Source organism: Erythrolamprus reginae, chromosome 6 (genome assembly GCF_031021105.1).
Source record: "Erythrolamprus reginae isolate rEryReg1 chromosome 6, rEryReg1.hap1, whole genome shotgun sequence".
NCBI classification, from domain to species: domain Eukaryota; kingdom Metazoa; phylum Chordata; class Lepidosauria; order Squamata; family Dipsadidae; genus Erythrolamprus; species Erythrolamprus reginae.
In genome coordinates, this window is record NC_091955.1 from 67,350,140 (window position 1) to 67,377,944 (window position 27,805).

At 42.6% G+C, this 27,805-nt stretch overlaps 1 protein-coding gene and 1 pseudogene across 1 annotated transcript in view; one reads left to right on the forward strand and one right to left on the reverse strand.

The window, feature by feature from the left end:
* The window catches only part of GALR3 (galanin receptor 3), a 30,113-nt gene extending 13,034 nt beyond the window's left edge, over positions 1-17,079 (reverse strand). Inside the window, exon 1 of the mRNA XM_070754815.1 lies at positions 17,046-17,079. The gene's annotated coding sequence lies outside the window, so the exon portion shown is untranslated. The remainder of the gene's footprint in view (positions 1-17,045) is intronic.
* LOC139169139 (claudin-4-like) lies at positions 823-27,400 on the forward strand (annotated as a pseudogene).
* The last annotated feature ends 405 nt before the right edge of the window (positions 27,401-27,805 follow it).

The following is a 27,805-nucleotide window of genomic DNA, read 5'->3' on the forward strand; positions in this document are numbered from 1 at the left end:
CTTTTTTCTTTCCTTTATATTAGTTTGTGCTTATTTTTTTTCTTTAAACGTTCTAGCGTATATCTATGTGATTTACTGCTAAGACTTGACATTGACTTGATAGCACAAAAAGATTTTTTTAAAAACTCATAACAAAGAGGAAGAAATAAAAATCCATTAAATTCTTTTTCCGAACGCATTCCATCAATAAGGCAATTGTGTAAAAAGAAGAAGAGAAAAATGTATGAAACTATGTGGCTGTTAGAGCAGCTGAAGTCTTCCATCCTTTTTAAAAGTTTCCCTTACAAACCAGTGATCCAGTTGGCGCCCCTTCCATACATCCCAGAAGGAAAAGTAGGCTGCCCCACGCAGAATCCGAGGGCAGTGCCTTCCAGCAGTCACCACCTGAAGCAGAGGCTGATTTCTTCTGCTGTGAATGCGTCAAGATTGCCCAGAGCCCACAATTTCTAGAGGCAAGTCATTCTACTGGTTAATTGTTCTCACTGTCAGGACATTTCTCCTTAGTTCTAGGTTGCTTCTCTCCTTGACCACTTATTGCCAGGGAGGGAAATATGTCGAAAGACAGACGCTGAGAGCTCATCACCTATTTGAAAGTTGCTGGGATAGATACCTTTTTAATGCTTTCTCTCCCAAGTGCAGGAAGTCCTCCACTTTTGGCCTATCTTTCTCTTTCCAGAATTAGCTGGGCATATGATTCTCTTTCAGTAGAAATACTGCTAGTTTCCTCCACTAGGTGGGGAGCCTAAAGATTTTATCTGAAATCTTGGTCTAGAACAGTGTTTTTCAACCAGTGTGCCGCGGCACACTAGTGTGCCGTGAGACATGGTCAGGTGTGCCGCGAAGCTCAGAGAGAGAAAGAAAGAGAGAGAAAGAGAACCAGAGAGAGAGAAAGAGAACAAGAGAGAGAGAAAGCAATAGAGAGAGGGGGGGGAGGGAAGGAGAGAGAGAAAGACATAGAGAGAGGTAGGGAGGGAGAGAGAAAGAGAGCAAAAAAGAGGAAGGAAGAGAAAGAAAGAGGGATGGAGAGAGAAAGAAGGAAGGGAGAGAAAGAGGGAGGGAGAGAGAAATAGAGGGAAAGGGAGGAAGAGAGAGAGATAATTTTTTTGCCCAAACTTTTTTTAGCCCCCTCCCTCCTCCCAGTCAATGTGCCCCAGGGTTTTATAAATGTAAAAAATGTGCCGCGGCTCAAAAAAGGTTGAAAATCACTGGTCTAGAACACCTCCCCCCACTACCCCCATTCCCTTTACAGTCACACTGGACTTGAGATCAATCCAGACTTCAGGGATGTTCAAATCCTTTCCAAAGAAACTCTGCCCCTCCCAGCCTTTTAAACTTTTCCAGAGGCTCCATCAGAAGGTTGGGCTTGTCATTAGTCTCTTCCATGAATGTGGATGGCCCACAAATCTCCATTAATACCGAATGGTGATAAATTTATCTATCGAGATTCTCATTCATCCAGGTCATGGTTGTCCCAAAGGTGCCTTTTCAACTGGACTTTCTAGTTTTTTCTTTCAAGATATTTCACCAAGAACATATTTCATCCAAGAAGCCCCTTCAATTGTTCCTGTGTTTAATTGTTTTGGGATGCACAGCCCTATAGTAGTGTCCTGAGGGGAGAAGTTGAAACAGTTTATGTTCAGGAGTTGAGGGGTCTGTAGGTACTGTACCAAATGAGACAGTTATAGAGTTAATTAGAGTTAGACATTGATTTAAAAGACAAAGTATACACATCCAGCCCACCTTTCTCTTCTCCACTGTTGTTTCTTTGTTGTCATCTCTTCCTTATATATTTTGATCCCTTTGGTTTGTTGTAAAGCATCTCTTTGCAACATGTTGTACTTTTAAATTGCTTTAGAAGGGAATTCAGTGGAGATAAACAGCTAGCTCAAACTGGCAGATTGAGGGTCAAGCAAGGTATACTATTTTACATCGAGACTACATTGGATTAGTTTATTTTGTTTGTATATAAATGTCTCTGTTAACTTGAAAGGAAGATGGAAAGTATTCACTGAGATTGGCCATTGGAATTCTGTGGTTTGTCAGTTGAGAAGTGACGGTTGGAATTCCCAGTGACAGTTGAAGACTAGAGAAGAATAAAAGTGATGCTGGTCATTTGTGAGACAGCTGCAACTATATGTCCATGATCACCAATTGAGGGGATATAATTTTTTACTTCAAATATAATTCCAGTGCTATTGCATAAGCTACCTGTTACATGTTATAGTGATATCAGCTCATTCCAACCACACCGCACTTAAAATTGTTGAGGTTGGAAAACACTGGTATGGGTTAGAATAATTATTTGTGAGAACTATCACAGACATTTATCCAAAAGGAAATTGTTTCTGCTGTGTCATCCTTAGGGATCTCTCTCTCTCTCTCTCTCTCACACACACACACACACACATGCAACTATAAAAATGAAAGTTAAACTAATTTGTTTTGTTTTGTTTCAGAAAACTTACAGTCACCAACATAGATCATAATCTAAGGTATTTGCAAATGAGGCGTAATGAAGATCTTCTGGATGCAAGGTAGGCAGCTTCCATTTATGTGAACTTTTATTGTTGTGGGATTTGTATTTAATGCCTAAATAAGTGGGGTTTGTATTTAATGCTTAAATAATATGTCAGGCTTAATTTGTAGTATGTAGAAAGAATAAACTATGGTATGTTAATGGGGGCAGGATTTCTTCTGTTTTGATATTCATAACATATCTGACATTTGGATACATCTCATAAAGTTCTGTAATTGTTAAGGTAATATAGTGATACCTCGTCTTACGAACTTAATTGGTTCCGGGACGAGGTTTGTAAGGTGAAAAGTTTGTAAGATGAAACAATGTTTCCCATAGGAATCAATGGAAAAGTGATTAATGCACGCAAGCTCAAAACTCACCCCTTTTGCCAGCCGAAGCGCCCGTTTTTGCGCTGCTGGGATTCCCCTGAGGCTCCCCTCCATGGGAAACCCCACCTCCAGACTTCTGTGTTTTTGTGATGCTGCAGGAGAATCCCAGCAGGAGAATCCCAGCAGCGCAAAAACGGATGCTTCGCTAGCAACAGAAGTCCGGAGGTGGGGTTTCCAGCGAGGGGAGCCTCAGCAAAATTGCAGCATCGCAAAAACACGGAAGTCCTCGAAACCCCACCTCAGGACTTCCGTGTTTTTGTGATGCTGCGATTTCGATGAGGCTCCCCTCGCTGGGAAACCCCACCTCCAGACTTCCGTTGCCAGCGAAGCTCCCATTTTTGTGCTGCTGGGATTCCCCTGCAGCATCGCAAAAACACAGAAGTCCAGAGGTGGGGTTTCCCATGGAGGGAAGCCTCAGGGGAATCCCAACAGCACAAAAATGGGTGCTTTGCTGGCAACAGAAGTCCAGAGGCAGGGCATCCCATTGGCAGCGGCTTGGATTTGTAAGGTGAAAATAGTTTGGAAGAAGAGGCAAAAAAATATTTAAACCCTGGGTTTGTATCTAAAAAGTTTGTATGACGAGGGGTTTGTAAGACGAGGTATCACTGTACCTTGCTTTTTTCTTGACAATTGGCTGAGTATTATTTTAATGCCAACATATTGGATTTAAACTTTTTAAAGGCACTGTTTTTTTTATAAGCAACTTAAACATTTTCGGAAATTTGAATGGGAAAAACAATATTATTTGTATTTGTAAACCACTTAGAGTCACTTAATGGGATGAATGGCATATACATTTGATTAATAAATAAATTTTATTTATAAATAGAGCTGGGGTGGGGCAGCAGGTAGAGTGCTGTACTGCAGGCCACTAAAGCTGACTGTAGATCTGTAGGTCAGCAGTTCAAATCTCATCACCGGCTCAAGCTTTCCATCCTTCCAAGGTGGGTAAAATGAGGACCTGGATTGTGAGGGCAATATATATATATACTGGCTCTGTTAAAAAGTGATTTTGCTAACATGTTGTAAGCCGCCCAGAGTCTAAGGAGAAGGGTGGCATAAAAATTGAATGAATGAATGAATGAATGAATAAATAAATAAATGAATAAATAAATAAATTTATACTGCTAAGAAATCAGTTGGAGAAATTTACTTCCAATAGAATCAGTGATGAATGTCCTTTACACCTCTATTTATGCATAAGTGTCAGAACAATAGCACACATAGACTATACGTTGAACTATTTTGTTTTGATTTTATTTCAACAGTTCAAAGTTCACGTTCGTGTCCAATAAATCACTTAATGGGCAATTACCAAGTGAAACAGACTCCACGATTACAAAATGGTCAGTCTGGATTAATAGGGTCCAGTTTGGTGGTTATTTGCTTAGCATTTTAGGATGGATCCTGCGTATTACCTCAACTGCCAGCGATCAATGGAGATTATCGCATCTTAAAAGTAAGGACGGCTTGTATCCTGGCTTGTTATGGATCGGAATCTGGAGAGCCTGTTATCTTCACAGCATTCATTCAGAAAACAGATTCGTCCACTGTGAGGTATTCACTAAAGACCTGAAGAAGCTTCCCAACAAATTTTTTTCTGACTCAAGATCTGTTCAACTTCTGTTGCATTGTGGGATCCGTGGGGATAATTTGTCATGAGCTTTGCCTTGTGGAATGTTGTCCAAGCCATAACACACAAAACCTTTTTGTTCATTCTTTTTAACGTTGGAAGCCTTATGAATTTCATAACAGGAATCATAATTTTAATTCCCATTTCCATCACGATTACTGCAGACATTATGTTTCCTGATTCTTTCAAAATGTCTACTTCTCCAGCGAAGCAGGGGATTGCAGCTGCTATTTATATTGGCTATCTTGCTGCAATTCTATCATTGGTGAGTGGTGTTATGGTCATTTGTACTAAATGCGCTTTTCAAAACGGTCAAGAAAATCGTGTTTTACCCCCAGCAGTTGGACAAAAAAATATCTCTTCTTCCATTTCACTCTATTTCTCCCTCCCTCTTTCTCTCTCTTCCTTCCTTCCCTCCTGTCTCTCTCTCCATCCCTCTTTCTTTCTTTCTTTCTTTCTTCCTCTCTTTTTTGCTCTCTTTCTCTCTCCCTCCTTCCCTCCCTCTATGTCTTTCCCTCTCCCTCCTTCCCCCCTCTCTTTCTCTCTCTCTCTTGCTTTCTTTCCCTCTCATTCTCTCTCCCCTCCTTTCTCTCTCTCTCTCTTTCTCTCTCGTTCACCACGCCGGCAACAGAGAGAAAAAGAAAGAGAGAGAGAGAGCCAGAGAGAGAATGGAGGGCGCCGTTGTCTTTGCCTCCGCCCGCCGGCTCTGCAGCTAAGAGGCAGCAGCCATCAGCCCCCTCGCCCTCCCAGATGTCCCCAGCACCCGGCCACGCGCCGCCTCCCGTTAGCCCGGCCGACTTTTCCCTGCTGCCATTTTCTCTTCATGGCGCAAAGCCACACAGTCCCGTACTCCCGGATCGCTCGCTTCTCCGGCCAGCAAGCCGGCTGCCCAGAACAGCATCGCACTTTTTCAATGCGTGGCGCTTTCCTGGGCAGATGGCTTTGCTGACCAGAGAAGCGAGCGATCCTGGAGTCCGGGACTGTGTGGCTTTGCGCCATGAAGAGAAAACGGCTCCGGCAGCAGGGAAAAGTTGGCCGTTTTCTCTTCATGGCACAAAGCCACACAGTCCCGGACTCCCGGATTGCTCACCCCAAGGCAGGAGGCGGCGGCGGAGGAGAGGGGGCGGATCGCGCCCCAAGGCAGAAGGCGGCGGCGGAGGAGAGGGGGCAGATCGCGCCCCAAGACAGGAGGCAGTGGCAGCGGAGGAGAAGGGGCGGATCGCGCCCCAAGGCAGAAGGCGGCGGCGGAGGAGAGGGGGCAGATCGCGCTCCAAGACAGGAGGCGGCGGCGGAGGAGGAGAGTGGGCGGATCGGGCGGGCAATGGGGCAGGGCAGAGAAGCCAGGGGCACATTTGGCCGGAGGCACCGTGAGGAGGCAGGGGCGGCCGCGGCTCCCTTTACTCCTACTGCCGCACCTCCCTGCCCCTGCCTCCTTTTTCCCGCCTTCCTTCTTTGGGGCCCAGCAGGAGAGCGCCGGAAACAGCTGCATCGGGCAGTAGCCGGGGGACAGCTGCGAGTGGGAGCTCCAGGTCGGTGGCACTGGCGGTCCGGCACTGGCAGCGCCCTGCCCAGCTGGAGCTTCCCTAGGAGCTTCGCGGCACACCTGACCGTGTCTCGCGGCACACTAGTGTGCCGCGGCACACCGGTTGGGAAACGCTGATCTAGACGATGCATCGGACAACAAAAAACGAGCTATATTCCTCCATTATTGCGGTCCAGTGATCTACAACCTAGCCACTACGCTCGCAGATGAAGAATCCATCGAGAGCATCTCCTGGACGGCTCTGCAGGAAAAGCTCGCGAACCAAACTCTTCCCATTTGTGTATCTCACACCAAACACACCAAATAAACTAAACTAACTAATCTAAAACCCCAATTCCTTAAAAACCAATCAGTTTCATTTAGACAATCAAGCATATATTCCATTCATCAGCTGAGGGCTAATGTCTAATATTGTAAACAACATATTTAAATATTGTAATATTTAAATAAGTTTTCTTTAAATGGTATACTGTTATAATGCTATATATTGTAGAACATTGGTTTTTATATTCTATTCACAAATACTACTATATTTATTTTGAGCATTCTCTGTTTTATTATCATTTATGTACTGTATTGTATTTTGGTTCCACCATTCAATGTACAATTACAAAATAATTCATTTCCTGCTGAAAAATAAATACTACTACAAAATTTGGGGTAAGTTTTATGATTGGATGGAAATTAAAAATAGTTAAACTATACTTAAGAAACAATGTAATTTTTTATTACTATTAACTATTTATAACACAGATGAGTATGACAATTAGATAATGAGAAGAATGGTCGGAGCCCTTCTTCATTAGAAGAAATGTCAGTCTTTGTTCTGCGGCACAAGCCCCAAATTAAGTGCAAAGGTATGAATTCAAACACGCACACTTAAAAAGTCAAGAACACAGTTTTTATCAAAAAGAAAAGAAAAACAAAACACCCTTTTTGCAGTCAAAGGGCACACTTTCAAAGCAACAGACTTGAAGGCAGTGAAGAGCAATAAACAAACACAAAGCAATTAGCAAGCAGCTGTGAAAATGTCACAGCTACCATTCTTCAACCATTGGCAACTCACACACTTGACTATGGTTTAATTTCAAAGTCCTGAGATCGATGCGTCCTTGAGATGAAAGCCACTTCCTCTTTCTCCGAATAGATAATCTTCCACACTCAGAAGCCAGTATGCTGCCCATTTAACAGCAGCCCTAATTAGTTGAACCACACCCAACTCTTATCTCTTGTAATACCTACGTAGCTGCTCTTTTCTATTCATTGCCCTGCGCCTGAGTATGTCAATGAATGCTTCTTCATCTGAGTCCAGTGAAGATAAGGAGGAGGATGAATTGCTTCCTAATTGACTGTCTGCCAGACCCCCTCTGAGGATCCCAGTTCATATTCACTCCCTGTGTTGCTGTCAGCAGCAGACGGCAGTAACACTGGCCTCTGACACTGGGAGGATTCACCCACATCCACCCCCACAGTTCTTGGGGCAGGAGCTGGCCCAGAGCCAACCACAACAATCTTAAATCAAAATTAGGGGATTTGTACACTCGTTCCTATTCTTTTTAATATGTTTGTGAGTGACATAGGGGAAGGTTTGGTAGGGAAGGTTTGCCTATTTGCCAATGACTCTAAAGTGTGCAATAGGGTTGATATTCCTGAAGGCGTCTGTAATATGGTAAATGATTTAGCTTTACTAGATAAATGGTCAAAGCAATGGAAACTGCAGTTTAATGTTTCCAAATGTAAAATAATGCACTTGGGGAAAAGGAATCCTCAATCTGAGTATTGTATTGGCAGTTCTGTGTTAGCAAAAATTTCATAAGAAAAGGATTTAGGGGTAGTGATTTCTGACAGTCCCAAAATGGGTGAGCAGTGCAGTCAGGTGGTAGGGAAAGCAAGTAGGATGCTTGGCTGCATAGCTAGAGGTATAACAAGCAGGAAGAAAGAGATTATGATCCCACTATATAGAGTGCTGGTGAGACCACATTTGGAATACTGTGTTCAGTTCTGGAGACCTCACCTACCAAAAGATATTGACAAAATTGAACGGGTCCAAAGACGGGCTACAAGAATGGTGGAAGGTCTTAAGCATAAAACATATCAGGAAAGACTTCATGAACTCAATCTGTATAGTCTGGAGGACAGAAGGAAAAGGGGGGACATGATCGAAACATTTAAATATGTTAAAGGGTTAAATAAGGTTCAGGAGGGAAGTGTTTTTAATAGGAAAGTGAATACAAGAACAAGGGACACAATCTGAAGTTAGTTGGGGGAAAGATCAAAAGCAACATGAGAAAATATTATTTTACTGAAAGGGTAGTAGATCCTTGGAACAACCTTCCAGCAGACCTGGTAGATAAATCCACAGTAACTGAATTTAAACATGCCTGGGATAAACATATATCCATCCTAAGATAAAATACAGAAAATAGTATAAGGGCAGACTAGATGGACCATGAGGTCTTTTTCTGCCGTCAGACTTCTATGTTTCTATGTTCCTTAGTCAACTAATCCAGTCAGAATATCTTGCTTTTGGGAGTCTTATACAAATTATGCAGTGGTGAAATCCATTTTTTTTTACTACTGGTTCTGTGGGCGTGGCTTGGTGGACGTAGCGTGGCTGATCATGCCACACTAAGCAGACAGGCTAGTGCTTTCACTGTTAGCATTTACCTTGAGCTGAATAAACTTGTTAGGCTTTCAATTGTGTCTGCCTCAGCTTGTATGTCTTCTAAGACATATTAGAAAGCCTATATAGGGGGACACAGGATAAGGTATTCATGGCTGCTGCTAACTCTCAGTGATCTGCGGCACCATCTTACTTCTCTAATTCTCCCGTTCTAAGCAACCTACCACTCAAGCCCAATATATGGGAAATAGGTTGGCAGTCAAGAGTTGGCACAGCACATTGTGGGAAGGCAAGAGGAAGAGGTGCCACATTTAAACTACATGAGTAAAAATAACGGAGGAGGTATGGTTAAGGTTAAAGTGGGTAGGACAAATAATGTGAAACGCTTCAAGGTCGAAAATATGTGCCCTCCCACTCTGTGCCCTCCCACTATTTTCGGTGTTGCTGTATGTTGAAATTATAGGAGGACAAGTCTATGCTAGGAGTATTAGTCTACGGTAGAGTCAGGCAGCACTTTTTGTAAATACAGTGGTACCTCTGCTTACGAACTTAATTCATTCCATGACCAGGTTTTCAAGTAGAAAAGTTTGTAAGAAGAAGCAATTTCTCCTATAGGAATCAATGTAAAAACAATGCGTGCGATTGGTGAAACCACAGAGAGGGTGGAGGCCCTGTTTCCTCCCAGGAGATTCCTAGAGAGGCCCCATGGAGGCTTCTCCCCGCCTTTTCCGGCCCTGTTTCCTCCCAGGAGATTCCTAGAGAGGCCCCACGGAGGCTTTCCCCTGCCTTTCCCGGTTACAGTTTTGGAGGCTCGGGTTTGTAAGTGGGAAATGGTTCTTGAGAAGAGGCAAAAAAAATCTTGAACACTCAGTTCTTATCTAGAAAAGTTCATAAGTAGAGGCGTTCGTAGGTAGAGGTACCACTGTAACACATTTTAATAAAATCAGTTAGAAAAGTTGCTAGAAGACTCCTCCTGATTCATGGGGACTCCAAGAATTGCAAATATGTGGCTGGACTGGCTCCAAGTGGCTGTCAGCCCTTTGAGGTAGACCAGGAAAAGAAGCAGACTCAACAAGTCCTGCTGGAACGATACCTTATTAAGCTAAACTATAGTAACAGACTCTTGAAAGCCTGGCCTGAGTTTTTTCCTACCCGCCTTTTATAGTATAGTGCTGTGTTTCTCAACCTTGGCAAATGGAAAATATATGGACTGCAATTCCCAGAAAGAATTGCTGGCTAGGGAGTTCTGGCTAGGGAATCATTGTTCTGATGAATCAAGGAGGAATTAATCTCATCCTCTTACTCACACTTGGTCTGTGTTAAAACACACTTTTGTTTTTTCAACCTTTGTCTTGCTTCTCCAAGGCAATCTCCTTCAGCTCTACAGTGACCCAAAGGTTGTTCATTCCTGCCAAACTTTGTCCCGTAGCACCTATAGCTTAAAGAACTGAATATACTGTATTCACATCCTACTCAAGCTAGCTATGACTTCATTTAACATTTGCATTGAACTTTACATTATAAGCTCCTTGGTGTTCTGCCTGACCGGCCTCAAGCAATGATTAATGGTCCAGAAAAAAAGGTCAAACACACACGTGGATAGTTAAGCAGCAAACTTGTATTAAACAGTAAAGAAAAAAGTCTAAAGCAAATGGTCCTTACTTTCAGGAGAAACAAAGAGGATTCGTTGCAAAATTCAGTCAGCTACAAAGTTCAGTGAAAAGCCAACACATACCAAAGTCACGGAGCATAAATAGTCCAAGAATCTCTGAATATTCACAGCACAAAAGCAGCAGCTTGTCCCAGAGCGTTCAAACTCCCACAACGCTGAAGTGCAATCCAAGAGCAGGAACTTCAAAGCAGGAACAAATGACGCCACACAAACCACCCAGATAATCAGCCACAGTTTGCCTTGGCCCCGTTCCCTTTTTATGCTGTTAGCCCTCATTAAGGGAACCACACCCAGCCCAGGTGTGCTTATCCTACTTCTTAAAGCGATCCCTTCTTTGTAAGGCCCTACGACTGTGTAAATTGATGTATTGTCCTGCAGACGAGCTGAGAAAGGATAAACTGTCTGACGAATTGCCAGCCCCTTCCCCTGAACTGTCTGCCAATTCTTCCTGGCTCTCTGCCTCATCTTCCTGACTGCTGGCTACATCTTCCTGGCTGTCAGCTGCATCATCCTGGCTGTCAGACAGGCTTTCACAGTTACTGTGTGTGGCGTCTCCCCCATCTGTGGGGGCAACAGCTGGCCCAGGCCCAAACACAACACTTGGGGCAAGGACTATACAGTGGCACCTCTACTTAAGAACTTAATTCGTTCCATGACCAGGTTCTTAAGTTGAAAAGTTTGTAAGTAGAAGCAATTTTCCCCATAGGAATCGATGTAAAAGCAAATAATGTGTGCAAAGCCATTAGGAAAGAAATAAAAGCTTGGAATTTGGGTGGGGGGAGGAGGATGAACAAGAGGAGGAGGACTGTCGCTGCTGAAGGAAGAAGGTGAGGCGAGGAGGAGCACGTGCCTCCCATACACCCAGCGTGAGGCTGCTTTCCATACACTACACCAGAGAGAGAAACCCAGGTGGACGAGAGGGGGGAAACTCCCGTTCCTTTGACTGAAAGGTGGCTGCTGCTGCTGCTGCTACCTGCTTCCTCTTCCTTCCCACGCTGAAGGGCTCCCCTCTCCTCTTGCTCGCTCACTTTGTAACTGGCGCCTTTCCTTCACTGTGGTGACTCCTTGGTTTGGCTGAAGCCGAGTTGATCCGGCCAGGGCAAAGCGCCCCCTTTTGCCTTTCTGTGCCCAGACATTCTAGGAGGCAACCTCGTGCTGGGTATATGGGAGGCAGCGCGAGGGAGTCACCACAGCGAAGTGGTTTATTCCCTCTCCAAGTGCCCAGAGAAAGGAAAATGCTTCATTCACTATGGACTGCCAAAGCCTCCTTAAGCGCCACTGAAAGGCTCCTCTGGCAGCCCAGAAAAGCCCGAGATGGCCGGGATTAAAGGGGGAATGGCAGGAAACTGGCCGGGCCTTCATGCTGCTCTCAAATTTCCTGGGAAATTTTTCCGGGCTTGCGTTCTTAAGTAGAAAATGGTTCTTAAGTAGAGGCAAAAAAATCTTGAACACCTGGTTCTTATCTAGAAAAGTTCTTAAGTAGAGGCTTTCTTAGGTAGAGGTACCACTGTATACTTGTTCTAAATTTGTATCTCTATAGGCATGTTTGCGTTTAATATTTTCAAAGGTAAATCTATACACAGCAACCATAGTTTCAAATAAGCAGGGCAAAAATATTTGCAACCTGAAACAGCAAACACACTCCTGAACCATACAAAATAAATGGAAATTTGATCAGGATTGGCATATTATTTTATTTCTTTATTCAATTGACAAGTAATCCTCAACTTATAACCACAATTTAGCCCCAAAATTCTCTTGCTAAGCAAGAGAGTTGAGTGAATTTTGGTCTATTCTTTGACTTTTCTTGCCACAATGTTTAAGTGAATCACTGCAGTTGTTATGTAGACAACGGGGTCGTTAAGTGAATCTGGCTTCCCCATTGACTTTGCTTGTCAGAAGGTCAAAAAAGTTGGCTCCAAGACATTGCAGCCATCATAAATATATGCCAGTTGCCAAACATCTGAACTCTGAACCGTGTGTCCATATGAATGCTGCGAGAGTTGTAAGCTTGAAAAATGGTGATAAATCACTTTTTTCAGTGTTGTTGTAACTTTGAATGATCACTAAATAAATGGTCGTAAGTGGAGGACTACCGGTATACAGCTGCTCATCTCAACAAGTAATTCCGTGCAATAGACAGAACTAAAATGAAATAAAACAATCACAAACATTACAATTTTTTTTGAGTATTGGATGACTCTGTATGTTACTTATCATGAAAACAGCTGGTGAGATCTGAGTACGAAGCAACCACAGGCAAAATACAAACGTGTGCCATGAAGTTCCTATCTTAATATCAAAATCAGAGAAGCTTTTTGCTTTTTCTTGTGTCTGTTTGCATGCAATCGTGTTCACTAACATTGTGTGTGTGTGTGTGTGTGTGTGTGTGTGTAAATCCTCAGAGAGGGGTGGCATATAAATCCTCAGAGAGGGGTGGCATATAAATCTAAAATCTAAACTCTAAACTCTAAACTCTAAACTCTAAAATCTAAACTCTAAACTCTAAAATCCAAAATCCAAAATCCAAAATATAAAATATAAAATATAAAATATAAAATATAAAATATAAAATATAAAATATAAAATATAAAATATAAAATATAAAATATAAAATATAAAATATAAAATATAAAATATAAAATAATATAAAATATAAAATATAAAATATAAAATATAAAATATAAAATATAAAATATAAAATATAAAATATAAAATATAAAATATAAAATATAAAATATAAAATATAAAATATAAAATATAAAATATAAAATATAAAATATAAAATATAAAATATAAAATATAAAATATAAAATATAAAATATAAAATATAAAATATAAAATATAAAATATAAAATATAAAATATAAAATATAAATAATCTAAATCTAAATCTAAATCTAAATCTAAATACAAATACAAATATAAATATACACAAACATAAATCCCAAATATGTTTAGTTTCAATTTAAGGGCATCAAATGCCTGCTTTTCTCAAAGCAAAAATACTGTACATAGAAAATGGATACATTAAGAAAGGCATAGATAAAATTCAAGTGTGTGTAAAATATAAAACTAGTAATAAATGGAGATCTCTCTTGATAAATAAAACAAGAATTTATGTAATGCCTAGAATTTATTCAGTGTTTAAAAGATAGAGGTGGGGACCACTCAATACTGTTTTGAGGAAAGCATTCTGTACCCAGGATACTACATGAGAATGAAAAGCCAGCGACGGAGGCCACTGTTTCTCTGCACCGTTGCTTTCCTGTTTTGTCTTCGCAGAAATCTGACACATGCATTCAACAGGTTAAGCCTTTCTTAAATCAGCATATAGATAGGGAGAAAATCATCTTTGGTTGAAATGTATTTATGTGTGGCAATGTTTAAACACAGGAGTCAAGGAAAAATAGAAGAATAGAAATATGACAATAGGATCCACAAAAATTAAACACAGCAGCTTCGGCCAAAATGCAAACCTATAAATCTGAATGGCATGGGCTGGAATTTTGGCACCCATCTACAGCATTGGATGGTGATATGTTGGGCTCTGGGGCTTAAATTGGACATCTTCGTCAGCTGGCCCTGGGATGGTCTTCTGCATGGTTTGCATGGTTAGGCTTTGTATAATACTGTGGGAATCCAGCCACTGCTATTTGTAAATTATGGTTTGTTGCAGTGTCATGTCAGAATCTAGCCATGTGGTTTGTTGCATGTATCCAACCAATATCTTTTAAATGCCTACATTAAATAAACTAGTTAAGTGGTGATATTGAGTTATAAAGCTCCTTCTTCTCTGTTACTCAGGGTGTGAGTTCAAAACGTCTTTCTTTTTAGGGGGTCAAGATACAAAACGTCTACCTTCTTTCTTTTATCCAGCCATTTTCCTCATAACTGTTAAATCTCTTTCTTTGTCTGTCCTGTACAAATTACCAGATTTTGAAGCAGGTCCTCTATCTCAGTGTTTCCCAACCATGGCAACTTAAAGATATCTGGACTTCAACTCCCAGAATTCCCCAGCCAGCATTTATTTGCTGGCTAGGAAATTCTGGGAGTTGAAGTCCAGATATCTTCAAGTTACCACGGTTGGGAAACATTACTCTATCTTACACAGAGGCATGTCAAAGGGTATGCCTACGAAAAACTGAACTTTGGATTTCTCCCAATCTTGGGAATTATAGAAACCCTGCAGTAATGGGTTGCAAATCCCTTCGCTGTTGGTTTGTGTGCGTGCATGCGCAGAAGTCCAGGGTGGGTGGGTGGAGCCTCCCACCACCGCTATCAATTCGTGGATCCGAGCCATACCAGTAGCAACCGCCCACTGGAGCCCTGTCACATAATGTATGGATGAAAACAAAAAAAAAGTATGATTATTCATAATAATTTGATTCACTTATGACTTTATACATCACACTAAATTAAAGCCAAGTACGGTATATAACATTATGGCTTAGTGTAATGAATGAACTTAGTGTATGATTTTAAGAAGTAAGAAATATCTGCAGGGCACAATTAATGTCTACTCACATTTTTTGTTCCTTCTGGACAAATAGATTTTGTAGGTTTTTTGTAACAATTCATATTAGAGCTGAGCATGATTGGATAAAATTACTGTCTTTCTCTAGTTTTAAGTTGATTTAACTGGGTTCAACGTTTAGGCTTCTTTCTGTTGCGTACAATTGAGGTTTTTGCATTTGGCAGTCTTTTTTTGTATTTCAACACCCTCCTTTCCGCTGTTCCTATTAAGGGAATAATTCTGATTTGCACAGAGTAAGCAATAGTGACAGTTTGCAACTCCTGATTATGCTGCACTTAACTTGTTTACAGTATGTACTATTCCAAAAACTGGTTGTAAAAAACAGAGACAACCTTGGTACCTTAAACGAGGGACCACCCCAGACTCTCAATGGATGAGTACCGTCCCACAGATATCAATATTTCACCAACAGAAACAAATTTTGCCGGAGGCAAGAATCTGGAGATTGCACGTTACTAAATCGCAGTTCGGGAGAGGGAGAATTACACCAGGTTTCATTTAATACGGGGGGGGAGGGGGGGCTAGTGCCTGGACTGGGGGGGATGGGGCGCAGTGGGGTACCAAAAATGGAGCTCCACCCCAGAGCACCCAAATTGCACTGAAAGATGTTGAAAGAAAATGCAGGGTGTCCTGCATAAGCCACACCCACAGTGTGGTAGTAAAAATTTTGGTAGCCCTTCACTGATTTAATATTTTCATTTTTTAAAATCTGTGTTATTTACAGATGGCTATCTAATCTTAAAAACAATAAAACAGAAACCAACTAAAATTCCTTATCCTACACCAAAAGAAATATATATACAGTACAATAAAAATACCGACTAAAATCAAAACACACGCTCTGTCTGAGTTTAATCCAACCGATATCTATCGACAACCTACTAACAACATAACTCACAAGCATCTTTAATACACAAACTTAATAAATATAACCAAAAATAAGTTGTCAAAATATATATGCCTGCTATCTAGCAGGTACCACCCCCCCTTCCCTTACCCCATCCAAAACTTTTACTATATCATCTATCTCTTAACACATATATCAAAGCACTACTTTATCTTTAAATTAACATATTTCATAGATATGAGATTAAGTAATTACTAATATTGAATACAATGTAAATATCTATAGATAAATGCTTGAAATGAATATACTGTACATCAATTTATATATGTTATTATGTAAAAAGATCTCTTGTTTTGCACCCCTCTTATTCTTTTTGTATTCCCATTCCCCTTCCCCATTCTTAATAAATTAATAAAGTATATATTTAAAATCTGTGTTATAATAACATATTCTAAAGTAAGATTAATGGGAAAGCATATCATTTGTATGATTATTGCAGGATCCAATCTGGGTTGCTCACCAGGACCAAAGGTTGTGTCTTCCAAGCTTTCAACCTCTGCTAGAAAGAAGTTCCCCGATGAAGGGCTCCAGCACAAGTCCAAAAACTCAGGAGACAACACCTCTGGATCCCGGTGACCGACTCATATGGGATCCTGCAACATTATCCTGGGACACATGTACGTGCCTTCATTCATGTATGATCATTTAAAATAAACTCCACAGGATTTTTTAAAACGACACTTTGGCATTTGACTAATATGTCCATTATGCTAACTATACAAATAAATAATTAAATACTTTATTGTCATTCTATACCCATACAACGAAATTCACAAATATAAAGCGAAGGTTTGTATGACTTGGGGGAGATTGCTCAGAGCCACCAACGCAAGATTGTAAGTTAGTTAACATGGTTAGCTTTCCTGAAGGTCAGAAAATTTTCTGAGTGACAGAGAGAGGTCTGTGCCTTATTCCAGAATCATAAAACCTCTTAAAATTCACTCTTTCTACTACAGCATTTGCTTCTGGAGTGCTTTGAGGTTCACAAAAAGACCTGGTACTCCCTGCAGCATTATCCTTGGCAGAAAGAGATACCAGAGCTATTATTTATTTCATTCAGCAAGTTCAGTGATTTATTTTATTCGTCAAACAAAAATGACAAATTCAAACAGAGAAAATTGTCAAAGATGAAGAGCGTTATAATACCAACAGAAAATAGTACCGTGCAAAGTTAATAAAGCATAAAACAAATGCTGAGATAATCAGCAGCCATGCATCACTTACCTAAAGAAAACACCTTCAAAAAGCACTGAACTGCTATCCATTATTCACCCCCTTTGAGGAGGAAGGGAGTATACAGTTTTATTCGTCTCTGTGGCCCTCCAATTGGACTGGTTCTGAGCTTCGCCCATCCAGTCATTGTCCTCTTCCATATGCCCTATTTGGAAATGGTATGCAGCACCCTACATCATTTTCTTCCTCAAATTAGAGTTGTTTCTTCTTTGCCTCGCCTGAACATAAAACTGTCGGAGAAGAAAACACACCTGCTGAAATTCTCCCCACTATGAAAGTAGGCAGAGCTTGCCTCCTGAATCTGGCCACTCCAGGAACATTTACTCCCTCCTTTCTGTCTCTGTGTAACCTGCAGAGCTCTGGAAAAGCCACCCTGTAACAAGCTGTGTTCCTCCTTGTAAGCTTCACTTACTCACTTTAATTAGACAAGAGATGGGTTCCTCCTGGACTTGAAGAAGCAGTAACTGAAAACATGAAGGAGTCCCAATTTCCTTCACTCCAGAGCCCGGGAAAAAAACCCAGACTAAAGTTGTGATGACAGATTTCGTCCATGATTAAACCCTCCCTGTAATCTACTTTCAGTACATCTCTCCAAATGTCCCCTTTCTCTGCTTTCCTCTTTCTTTTTCTTGTCTTATAATCTGTCTTTTCTCTCTCCCTCTTTGTTTTTGCTGTGCCTTTGTGTTAACCCTCCGATAACCAGAATTGCTTATCCAATGTAATCCACCCATCCATCCATCCATCTTCCTTAAACACAATAATGCCTGTACAACAAAGAAAATATAGGATTGTAACATAGGAAATATAAATCTTATTCCTTGCTCCCACCAATGACAGAAGAACATATTTTTCCCACTCAATACTATATTTGCAGCTGCAGCTAAGTAGTGTCTTCTGAATGACACATCCAGACCATAACCAACTGATGTTATATATTTGCTGGCATAGAGAGGTTTTCCGAATATATTGAGAAGCTTCCCTTCTTTCCCTTTCCCTGGGGCTCAAAGAACCATCCGTCTACCGTGTTTAGCATCACAATATCCAAACAGGCTTTTCAAAGATGTATTCCACAGGCAGAATTTGCATTCTATAATAGTGTAAGTTTGATTCCAGCGATTAGTTTCTTTGGATTCATAGAAGTCTTGTGTATGAAAAAATAGTTTCAAGATCTGGTACCATGCTTTAGTTTATATAGAATAGTAGAATGCACACCTTAAATGCAGTATGTTTCAGGGGTGAAATCCAGCAGGTTCTGACGGCTTCTGGAGAATCGGTAGCGGAAATTTTGAGTAGTTTGGAGAATCGGAAGTGGAAATACAAAACTAAAAAGTACAAAACTTTTGCCAGACCCATCCTCGAATACAGCTCATCTATTTGGAACCCATATCACATCTCAGACGTTAACATCCTTGAAAATGTCCAAAGATACTTCACCAGAAGAGCCCTTCACTCCTCCACTCGAAATAGAATACCCTATGAGACTAGACCTTCAATCCTGGGCCTAGAAAGTTTAGAACTAAGAAGCCTTAAACAGGATCTAAGTATTGTCCACAAGATCATATGCTGCAACGTCCTGCCTGTCGGTGACTACTTCAGCTTCAACCACAACAACACAAGAGCACACAACAGATTTAAACTTAATACAGTGTCCCCTCAGTTTTCGCAGGGGATGCGTTCCGTGACCGCCCACGAAAGTCGAATTTCCGCGAAGTAGAGATGCGGAAGTAAATACAGTGAACCCTCGATCATCGCGAGGGTTCCGTTCCAGGACCCCAAGCGATGATCGATTTTTCGCGAAGTAGCGGTGCGGAAGTAAAAACACCATCTGCGCATGTGCAGATGGTGTTTTTACTTCCACCGCCGCCCGCAGCGCGTTGCTGGGGCCGCTCCCCAGCTGGGGAGCGGATCTGGGGTTTCCCCAAGCGCGCGCGCGTTGCTGGGGCCGCTCCCCAGCTGGGGAGCGGATCTGGGGTTTCCCCAAGCGCGCGCGCGTTGCTGGGGCCGCTTCCCAGCTGGGGAGCGGAGCCGGGGTTTCTCCAAGCGCGCGCGCGTTGCTGGGGCTGCTCCCCAGCTGGGGAGCGGATCTGGGGTTTCCCCAAGCGCGCGCACGTTGCTGGGGCCGCTTCCCAGCTGGGGAGTGGCCCCAGCAACGCGCGCGCGCTTGGAGAAACCCCGGCTCCGCTCCCCAGCTGGGGAGCGGCCCCAGCAACGCGCGCGCGCTTGGAGAAACCCCGGCTCCGCTCCCCAGCTGGGAAGCGGCCCCAGCAACGCGTGCGCGCTTGGGGAAACCCCAGATCCGCTCCCCAGCTGGGGAGCGGCCCCAGCAACGTGCGCGCGCTTGGGGAAACCCCAGATCCGCTCCCCAGCTGGGGAGCGGCCCCAGCAACGCGCGCGCGCTTGGAGAAACCCCGGCTCCGCTCCCCAGCTGGGAAGCGGCCCCAGCAACGCGCGTGCGCTTGGGGAAACCCCAGATCCGCTCCCCAGCTGGGCAGCGGAGCTGGGGTGTCCCCGCGCGTGCCGCCCGCCCGCCCACGCCGTTGTTCGCGCCGCCGCTGGGGTCTTACGGGGCAAGAGGGGAAAGACCCAGGGAAGCCGCCCAGCTTCCCAGCTGGGGAACTCCACCATCTATGCACACATGCGCAGATGGTGGAGTTTACTTCCGGGTTTAAAACTCGCGAAATAGCCCTTTCGCGATGCTTGAGGACGCGAAACTCGAGGGTTCACTGTACACTATTTTTGGCTATGAACAGTATCACAAGCCATCCCTTAACACTTTAAACCCCTAAATTGCAATTTCCCATTCCCTTAGCAACCATTTAGATTATTACTCACCTTGTTTATATATTAAAGTTTATTTTAAAAAATATTTATTAAAGGCGGATGAAAGTTTGGCGATGACATATGACGTCATCGGGCGGGAAAAACCTTATTATAGGGAAAAAAACCTGCAAAGTATTTTTTAATTAATATTTTTGAAAAACCGTGGTATAGACTTTTTGCGAAGTTCGAACCCGCGAAAATCGAGGGAACACTGTATTAACTGCTCCAAACGTGACTGTAAAAAATATGACTTCAGTAACCGAGTTGTCAAAGCGTGGAACTCATTACCGGACTCCATAGTGTCATCCCCAAACCCCCAACACTTTACCCTTAGATTATCTACGGTTGACCTATCCAGATTCCTAAGAGGTCAGTAAGGGGCGAGTACAAGTGCACTAGAGTGCCTTCCGTCCCCTGTCCTATTGCTCTCCTATATCTCCTATACCTTTCTTCTATTCCTATATCTCTTCTTCTATTCTTTCATTGATATGTTCTATTCCTATATCTTCTTTTCTATTCTTTCTTAGATATATTTTACTATGAGTATCTCCTCTATAACCTTCATCATGTATTTAACTATGTGTACATAGATATATACCCACTAAAACCCTCATTGTGTATTGGACAAAATAAATAAATAAAATAAAATAAAAGTTTGAGTAGTTCATAGAACCAGCAAATGCCACCTTTGGCTGGCCCCAGAGTGGGTTGGGAATGGAGCTTTTACAATATCCTTCCCCCAGGAGTGGAGAAGGAATGGGGATTTTGTAGTATCCTTCCTCTAGAGTGTTGTGGGAATGGAGATTTTGTAGTATCCTTTCCCTGCTATGCCCACCAAACCACGGCAACAGAACCAGTAGGAAAAAAAAAATGGATTTCATCATTGCTACATTCACATGTCAAATAACAGAATAAAGGTGAAAAATATTATTTTCAAAATGATCTAAAATTATAGTTTGCATGTTGGCAAAAATAGTCTCTGGAGCAGATGTATTATACTGAGAAAAAAATGCTAGTAAGCTTTAGACAAAATAATTAATAATTATCCATTTAATATTCTGCAGACTGTTAGGCTTGGGTCAGCCATTATTATTCTGAAGTCTATTCAGTTGCAAGAGGTAGAGTGAAACACATCCTTTGTTTAATGGAAACCTAAGCATACTTGAGATCATGCTTAATGTCCTAAAAACTGTTATGATAATTACATGAGCCTTTATCATTGGGAGGTTCTACCTATACCTATATTTCCTGTCACTGTCTAACTAGTCACATTATTTTCATCTACCTGGTATTAAAGTGACACATCTCATCAAGGTGTCATTTTTTCCTTTGTGAAATGTAGGATAGTCCTCAACTCTTTTGTTCCCACACCTGTCCTAATAATAAAGGCAGTTCAGGATTTATACAAAAGAACATTTTGCATATTTTTGAATAAATAACTCAATAACAATACCATTTTCAAACCTGTCATTTTGGGTCAAGCAGGATCATACTGCAAATCTGTCTGTGGCATATAAATCATCCCTCCATTTAGATGAAAGTACAACATTATTCTCATTCTAGAAAGAACGCCACAATACTCAGAAAGTTATGAATACTGCCATTGGGCAGCAGGCAATAGAAAGGATAATGGGTGGGTTAATAAAAATGGGTGTAAGCTTTGGACAATTGTTGTCTTTATGTATTTCCTGTATACAGTGATACCTCGTCTTACGAACTCCTCGTCATATGAACTTTTCGAGATACGAACCCGGGGTTTAAGATTTCTTTGCCTCATCTTAAAAACCGTTTCCGTCTTACGAACCTGAGCCCGGGTTCGTGGGCTCTCTTACTGCGCGCGCACTCTTACTGACGGAGGGATTCCCCTGCCTTGTGACTGCCCCCGATGGGATTTTCCATTCGTTTCTGCCCCTACCGAGATTCCCCGCCTCCCGACTGCCAGCCGAAGCACCTGGTCCAGATGCCCCCCTTCCTCATTCACCTGCACGGCGGGAAGCGAAGCGCTGGGGTGGGGGTGGGGGTCAGGCCGGCCCTCCTGCCTCCCCCCCCAGCCAAAACCCCAAAACGTCTCCGCAGCAGCAGCCGCTGCAGGAGGCTTAAGCCTCCCAATCCTCCCCGCCCCTCACCCGTGGCTGGCAGAACTGCCACCTGAGCTCTCTTGCCCAGCAGGAGGCAAAGTGCTGGGGTGGGGGGTGTCAGGCTGGCCATCCTACCTCCCCCTCAGCCAAAAACCCAAAGCCTCGCCGCCGCCGCAGCCACTGCAGGAGGCTTAAGCCTCCCAATCCTCCCCGTCCCTTGCCCATGGTCAGCAGAACTGCCTCCTGCAGCGGCGGAGAGGCTTTGGGTTTTTGGCTGGGGGGAAGGCAGGAGGGCCAGCCTGACACCCCCCACCCTAGCACTTCGCTTCCCACAGGGCAAGAGGGCTTGGGAGACAGTTCTGCTGGCCTCCTATGGGGGATCCTTCCAGCCGAGAGCGATGTGCGGGAGGGTCGGGAAGGACTGGGAGGCTCAAGCCTCCTTCTGCGGTGAGGTCCCGGCTTCCAGGTTTCTGAGTTTTGGGCTTGCATGTATTATTCGCTTTTCCATTGATTCCTATGGGAAACATTGTTTCATCTTACAAACTTTTCACCTTACGAACCTCGTCCCGGAACCAATTAAGTTCGTAAGACAAGGTATTACTGTATTTTTGTTTGGAAAGTAGATGTTAGCAAGGCCTTGAAGTCTGTATATGTGTGTAACCAATATGGTGGAGTTAATTCAAAGCGCCCCCTTGAGTTGAACCTTATCCGTATACACAGTCCAGTCCACCTCGCTAGGTTTTGGTAATCTAAAGAAGACAATAATTTTGTTCCAAGGTGAAAGAATAGAACAAAAGGTGTTCTAAATAAAGTAAATGCGTACTTAATTCTAGAGTATATTTTTAGACGTAAAGTATAAAAAGCACCAATAAAGGCAAAATGCTTTAAGAGAATTTTACAACTCAATCCGACGTAAGATTTATATGTTGGTGGTAGTACTCCAGATGAAAACTGAGATAAATTCTGAAAGAATAACAACACATACAGAAATGTTTTTAAAATTACTGACTCAAGCTATGACATGTCACCTTCCTCATTGTAGCCAAAATGTTTTTTGCAACAAATATAGACTGAACTGTCACATGTACAAAATCACCCCATCAACAGCTCCTAGCTTAGGAACTATCCAAAGAAGATCTTCCCCTTCTGCTGTAGAGGAAATGGTGCATCTTTGAAGATCCATGTTTGCCATAAAATCATAAAGATCCAGGTTTGTAACTATGCAATCAAATTAGGTTAGAGAAAAGCAACAAATATGAATAGGGAACTGGAGGCTAAAACATATGAAGAATGGTTGCAGGAGTTGGACATGTCTAGTTTAATGAAAAGAAACACTAGGGCTGACATGATAGCAGTGTTCCAATATCTAAGAGGAGAAAGGGGGTCAATCTTTTCTCCATACCTAAGGGGAGGACAATAAGCAACGGGTGGAAACTAACCAAGAAGAGAACAAAGCTAGAAATAAGGAGAAATTTCATGATGGAACAATTAATCAATAGAATGGGTTATCTTCAAAAGTTGTGTATGCTCCACAACTGGAGCAAAACCTGTAGGTTTTAAAGAAATAATTGGACAATCACTTGTCTGAAAGGGTATGTGGCAGTGATGGCAAACCAAAGAGCACACGCATGCGCTGTCGTGCATGCGTGAGTGCCCACACCCATAATTCAATGCCTGGAGAGGGTGAAATCAGCATTCCCCGACCCCTGGAGGTCCTCTGGAGGCCAGAAACAGCATGTTTACCAACTTCTGGTGGGCCCAGTAGGCTCATGTTTCACCCTCTCCAGGCTCCAAAGGCTTCCCTGGAGCCAGGGGAGGGTAAAAACTCTTTGCCCCAACCAATGGAGGCTCTCTGGAAGTCAAAAATTATTATTATTATTATTATTATTATTATTATTATTATTATTATTATTTAGATTTGTATGCCGCCCCTCTCCGAAGACTCGTGGCGGCTCACAACAACAATAAAAAATGGTATAGACAATGGAACAAATCTAATAATAAGAATTATATAAAAAACCCCAACTGTTAAAAAACCATACAACACATACATACCAAACATAGAATATAAGAGAGCCTGGGGGAGATGTCTTAGTTCCCCCATGCCTGGCGATATAGGTGGGTCTTGAGTAACTTGCGAAAGACAAGGAGGGTGGGGGCTGTTCTAATCTCCGGGGGGAGTTGGTTCCAAAGGGCCGGGGCTGCCACAGAGAAGGCTCTTCCCCTGGGGCCCGCCAAACGACATTGTTTGGTCGACGGGACCCGGAGAAGGCCAACTCTGTGGGACCTTATCGGCCGCTGGGATTCATGTGGTAGAAGCCGGTTCCGGAGGTATTCTGCCATGCAGGGCTTTAAAGGTCATTACCAAAAATCCCTGCCAGAGCCTTTGTGTGAGCCAAAAATAAGCTGGCTGGCACACACATACATGTTGGAGCTGAGCTGGGGCAATAGCTCATGTGCCAGCAGATATGGCCCCATGTGCCACCTGTGGCATCTGTGCCATAGGTTTGCTATCAGTGGTATATGGTCTCCTGCTTGAGCAGAGCTTTGGCCTAGAATCTAGATCTAGGGATGTCAAATTGGTGGCCGTGAACTGCATAGCCACACCCACCCCAGCTCCGCGGAGGGAAAAAACCATCACAAACCATCACATGACAGCAATGCAACGCTGCAAGTTTGACACTTGTGAATTCTAGAAGATCTCCATAAACCTTTCCAACCGTTATTCTGTTTAAATTCTGCCTTAGCAAGTAATACGGCATGAGTTTGCTTTTCTTCCATTAAAACTCTTATTGTTGTAGAACTTGCTATCAACTTGGAATTTTCCAACAAAAAAGGCTTTGGATCAGTTATGAATGTGGCTAATGATACTGCTGGTGCCTGAAGGCAAGTCATGTATTATTCTCTATAATTCATTCCTTTGGACATAGAGTACTGAACAAATATGGTTGGGGATCGTCCTGGCTAGTTGCTTTTATTTCTGCAAGATTCCAGGAAAACATCCCGTCATATATTATGCAGCACAAAATAGATTTGTCAGAATCATAATAAAATAATTTTCTTCTCCTTCTGTTTTCTACTAAAGTTGTGTTCTTGGGGCTACAATTAGATTTGCAGTTGTTTCTAGACAGTTGTTCATGACGGTGCTTGGAAACATTATTTCAGACATGCATATTTATATTATGTCTTTATATTTGTTTTTTGACTTGATTTTATTTTCATAATCTTGTTTGTTCTGACATAAATGGTTTGCAAATAAATATTTTGCAATCCTAGCAATAACAGTGGGATGTCCTCCCCAAATGCTGATTTATATTGCAATTAGTATCCTAATTCCAATGGGGGAAATATATATATTTTTCTAGTTTTGTTTTCTTTCCACAGAACTGAGGAACAGGATGCACATATTTTGTTAAGACACAGTGTTTGTCATAGCACATTGTATGAACCTAATTATTCTTAGATGTAAACTAGAATTCAGGGGGTGGGCTACTAGCCAGAACGCATGCGCAAAAGCAAAAAATCTTGCCGGAACATGTGCGCACCTGCGTTCTCCATGCACGATTTTGCTATCTGCATGGGTGCAGCAGCATAACTCTGAAATTCACGGGACCTCCAGAGCCACGGAGGCGAGCCGGATTAGGTGTTCCGGCTACTAGTCCACCACCGCTAGAGTTGATGGTTTGTTATACTAAGATTTCTTAGCTGAACATTTGACTGGCTTATGGAGGAAGATCCAGCTGAATGCAAATCCAATTTAAAAAAAAAATATTTATTTGTTTTATCAAAACATGTACAAGATAGCAGTATTGATATAAACATAAACAAAAGCAAAGCAGGTCCAGGTAAATTTGGACAATATTTAAGTAAGACAGGGACAGTAGGCACAATGGTATGCTTATGCACGCCCCTTACAGACCTCTTAGGAATGGGATGAGGTTGACTGTAGACAGTCTAAGGTTAAAGTTTTTGGGGTTTGGGGAAGGAACCAGAGTCAGGTAGTGCATTCCAGGCATTGATCCCTCTGCAGTCGATTTTTGAGAGGTTTACATTGAATTTGAATTTATTTATTCATTCATTCAATCTTTTATGCTGCCCTTCTCCTTAGACTCAGGGCATCTTACAACATGTTAGCATGCTCGTGCATTGCTGCGGTTGAAGCTGAAGTATTCACTGACAGGTAGGACATTGTGACAGATGATTTTATGAGCTACATTTAGATCAGATCAAAGGCGACATAGCTCTAAGCCAGTGGTCCCCAACGTTTTTTCCACCAGGGACCAGTTTCAGCAAGACAATTTTTCTATGGCCCGGTGGGGGTGGAAAGGGGTGTGGTTGGGGGCGGGATTAAGCATGGGGGTGCTGGTCCTCCCCGCCCCTCTTTCCCGCCATTGCCCTGTGGCCGGCAGAACCTGCCTCCCAAGCCCTCTTGCCCAGCGGGAGGCTAAGCGCTGGAGAAAGGGGGTCAGGCTGGCCCTCCTGCCTCCCCCCAGCCAAAAACGCAAAAGCGCCCCGCGGCAGAAGCCAAAAGAGGCTTGAGCCTCTCGGTCCTTCCCGCCCCTCTGTCCCATCCATCGTCCTGTTGCCGGCAGAACCTGCCTCCCGAGGCCTCTTGCCCGGCGGGAGGCGAAGCGCTGGAGGGAGGGGGGTGGCGGCATGAGGGCCGGCAGCTGCTGACTCCACGGACCAGTGCAACATGCCCCGCGGCCCAGTACTGGTCCGCGGCCCGGTGGTTGGGGACCCCTGCTCTAAGCTGTCTAAGCCCAAAGGTCTACGGAGTCTATGGAGAGGGGCGGCATACAAATCTAATAAATAATAATAATAATAATAATAATAATAAAATAATAACAACAACAACAACAACAATAACAACAACAAAACTAATAATAATAATAATAATAATAATAATAATAATAATAATAATAGTAATAATATTACAAGTTTGGTGGAATAAGGTATTCTGTTGCGAGTAGAGGAGTGGAGGACTCTTCTTGTGAACTCTCTCAATTTTATTAATGTCCGATATGTAGTATGCTTTCTGTAATGGTAACTAAGGAATCACATCTTATCCCAACCCACTCAGTTTTAGCTAGGATTGATTACACTATGAGGGAACATTGCATAAGAAAACCCTCATAAGGCTGTGGTGGCCAAAAATCAGAACATGTCTGGTAATTATTGATCTACAGATACCTTCACAGTCTCTTGTTTTAATGCTGTTCCCTTCAATGCTCATCTGGATTATGCACAGGATAACATCACATTGCACACAAATTTGGCATCGGGACTCAAAACAAGGACTAAGTAATAGCAGAACTTTTAAACTTCCTGGGTTATTTCATTACAGATGTCAAAGTAGCCATTTTGGAATATAAAGACAACACAATTGAAAGTGATGCAGCTAAATATACATACATCAAAACATTCAGGATATCTCAGAAGGTCTGAAGAAACAGCCAGTGAGATAAAGTGTTAGATTTGCACATAAATGAAGAGGCGAGTCATAGGAACAGTTCAGCACCTTTATTGTCTGTTAGTTAGAACTGATATAAACTGTCGGAAGGCTGCAGGGAAGCCGCCTTTAAGGGCTTCCCTGAAGCTTGCTAGCCACTGACAAAAGTTTATTTCTCCCACTGCTAGATTAACTAATCAGCGGCGGCTATGCAAATAATCACCATGTCCATCCGTAACACCCCTCCCCTCTTCGTTTCTGGAGTGTCCATTCAGGAGTCCATGAAGGTTATGTAGTTCCATAAGTAAACATGATTTACTGGGCTTGCATGATTCAATTCCTCAAGAGTCTTTGGCTAGAGCGGACATGTCTATTATTGCTACTCCATCATTCCATGGAAA